At 36.3% G+C, this 3,118-nt stretch overlaps 1 long non-coding RNA gene across 1 annotated transcript; it reads right to left on the minus strand.

Annotated features, from left to right (window-relative positions):
- Window positions 1-1,418: 1,418 nt before the first annotated feature.
- On the minus strand, window positions 1,419-2,409 carry LOC136031373 (uncharacterized). Its single transcript, XR_010618499.1, has 2 exons — window positions 2,242-2,409; window positions 1,419-1,621 (listed from the first exon to the last, which is right to left on the minus strand). It is a non-coding gene; the product is annotated as an uncharacterized LOC136031373 (long non-coding RNA).
- Between the last annotated feature and the right edge of the window lie 709 nt (window positions 2,410-3,118).

Consider the following 3,118-nt stretch of genomic DNA (forward strand, 5'->3'; position numbering starts at 1 on the left):
CAGCTGTATCGGTTATTTGGAAAAAGGAGAGTGTAACCCTTCTTTCCCGGCTAAATTACAAGGAGAGTTGCAACCAAACTCTAAAACACTTGTGCACAGAGTTGTTGAAGAGTTGTCGAGCAGAAGATGCCACCGTCTAACAGTACATCCATTCCTTCTTTCGCACTGATTGGATTACGATGCCAGATTCTTAGGCAATGGCTTGAGCTCTTGTTCAAATCTAGACTGCGTTTTTATGTATTGATGAGTATGGCAAGAAAATATCTAAGTTCCCTCATTGAACAAACACCAATCTCAACTGCTGCAACTATTCTACTTCAGAAACACGGCATGTATAACACATGAACGCGATCAGTTCATTTAGTCAACATAGAATGTCATATGTGGTCTTTAACCACCAAATTGCAGAAATATGTTGCCTCTGCCATCACTCATCCTGCTTTGCTTTGACCCTGCATCCTACCAAAAAGGGAGGAACTCCTACCACGTCATCTCTGTACTTAAGAAAAATAGCAACCTTACCTATGTTTCCTCATAACTGCCTCTTAGCGTCCGCTCTTACACTGACAAGATTCATGTGGGGAATTATAATAAAAACGATTACACTCAGATGAAGTTAAATAGCACTCTCAACGATAACTAGTATGGGTTCTACAGAAATTCAATACTTAACTACTGGAATGCCAAATATCAGGAATGTATTGGACCTCTGATCCAATTTTGTGATAACAGGATGCCGTCTTCTACCACTACAAAACATTTTGACAGACTCTGGCATAAGTGTGAGTTAATACAACACCGAGCGCATGGAACTTTAGGCTCTTGGATTTTTTAAAGTAATTTTGCTCTCTATGCAATTCTCATTGAGTTTACTTCCAGCAATTGTCTAAGACAGGCTAAGTTTCTTTCGGATAGTACCATAGGTTCACACTCTTTTTGGTGGAAGGGGGAAGGTCAATATCATTAAACTTTTAAATCTATTTGTGGACATTACCATTGCCCAAGCAGCTTTTTGAAAGCCAGAAGATTCTGCACAAGCTTTTCTATCTCTATAATCAGATCTTCTAGAGAAAGAAAAATGATCTTAAGTGCCGGGTTGTTAAATCTAATACATAGAAGTTCTAATCTCCAAAGATTAAGGAGCTACTAATCACCTGATCAAAGGCCTCGTGTAAGCATTCAAACTTTATTTCTACCGGTGAACAAAAGGGCTGAGACATATAACTTTGTAAGTATTCCTTTCTCATCAGACCTCTCTTGTAGCAAATATCTTGATTGGATCAAATCCTTTTACACGAGAAAGCTGGGTGCGATTGTTTGGTCTAAGAACTTCCTACCATCCAACTTGCGTACCACTCTGGAGAAATCATGCATCATAAATCACACAAATAATTGCAAAATATGGACGCTCATTTCTAAAAAAAACTATATTACTTTATGATACCACCCCAAAGGGTTCAAAATGAGCTTCAAGGGCAATTCGCTCAATCGTTTGGCAGCCTTTACCACAAAAAAGTAAGACACTTAATTTGATGTGTGCTGCTGTTTTCTACAAATGTATCCACCACCTTTCCTCCATTGAGCTATGTCTACGTGCATTACTGTTTCCCAAGCCAATTACCTGAAAATATGATGCAATGAGATATCATTTAAGAGGAGACACCCTGCAATGATTAATTGAAAGAAAGCTCTAATCTCATTTGATTTCGGGGATATTTTCGGAGTATACAAACAACATGGGTGCTGTTCATAAATGCCACCAAAATCTTTCCGAGGAGGAGACAAATGCAACGTTTTTATTAAAATTCAAATATGAAGATCTGTCATCATCGTAGTCATCTATAACTTTATCGTCCTCTGCCCAAGGGGTATTAACCACTTTGCATCCTGACTGACTCTATGAGAAGCATCCACGGAGTTTTTTTCTTGTTTTTGGAGAATTCATCTTAAAATTTGTGGAAACAATGACCCAATAATTCCGTCTAAATTTTTAATAGCCCTTCTCCTTAAATCGAATAGTTCAAGGGATGCAATTTCACAGAAAAAATTAATGTCTTTGAAGGATCGCTACACAAATATCAAACTTGGATGTGAAAATGGGTTTATGGAGGGGTAGTAACTTCTTTTAATTTTTAATAGCCTTAGATGAAACGGCTTGTAGCAACAAACTGTAAGCGAAGAAAAAATATTGTCAATAGAAGCAATCTAAGGCAGCAATGGCCAAAATGCAAAATTTCTTACCTTTTCAGAGAAAAATGGTTTTCTCTGAAAATGCATATGACTATACATAGTCTGTAGTCGTTACTCATAAACTAAAGGTTCACGCAAATGACCATTTAAATGTCTATTGCACTTTGAGAATAACAAGAGAGGCCATGCCATGTCATTGTTGCAGGTCATTCTAGGACTTTTGCTCTGAAAGTAGTAATTTTGGTGTCAACAAAAGAACTATATATATATATATATGTACTAGTGGGCAAACAAAGGACAATGCGGGAGAGCGATATGAATGCTGTGAGGGTAGGGAATCTTCTTTCTTACGGAGGTTTATTTTTGATAATGGCATTTTGTTCTGAAAAGCAAATAGACTCAATAAGCCCTTTTCCTAGAAGTATTATTGTGAAAAAGTTGAAACTATGATCTAAAGAGTCAATTCTGAGGCTACGGTAGCATTTTCCACATTTGGAGTAACTCTGAGTGTGATATTAAAAAGAGGCTGAAATTAAGCGTCAAAAAAAGATCTTGTGTTGAAAATAAAAAGTAAACTTAATCCATAAGATAAATACAATTATTTTTATACGAGATAAACTGTCCTTTCCTCATCCCCTTGTTCTTTGCGTTTAAGTTTTAATTTCTATCCCATAGGTTTAAGAAGGTGTGCTTAAAGTTTAATTACAGCCATAAATGAATGGATCTTAGAACCATAAGACTTTAGTGGACATGATGATGGGTTGATGTATTTGTGAAATTTATGATCATTATTTTTATCTCTCATCCTTAAAATTTCTATGTGATAAACACTTTCGTGTAAATACAACTAGAATTTTTACATGCTTTTGGTCATTTTTTCGCTTGATCTGCCGTTTTACTAAGAAAACTACCTTGAAGTAATGAATAA

The sequence above is a fragment of the Artemia franciscana genome, chromosome 9, assembly GCF_032884065.1.
Source record: "Artemia franciscana chromosome 9, ASM3288406v1, whole genome shotgun sequence".
Lineage (NCBI taxonomy): Eukaryota > Metazoa > Arthropoda > Branchiopoda > Anostraca > Artemiidae > Artemia > Artemia franciscana.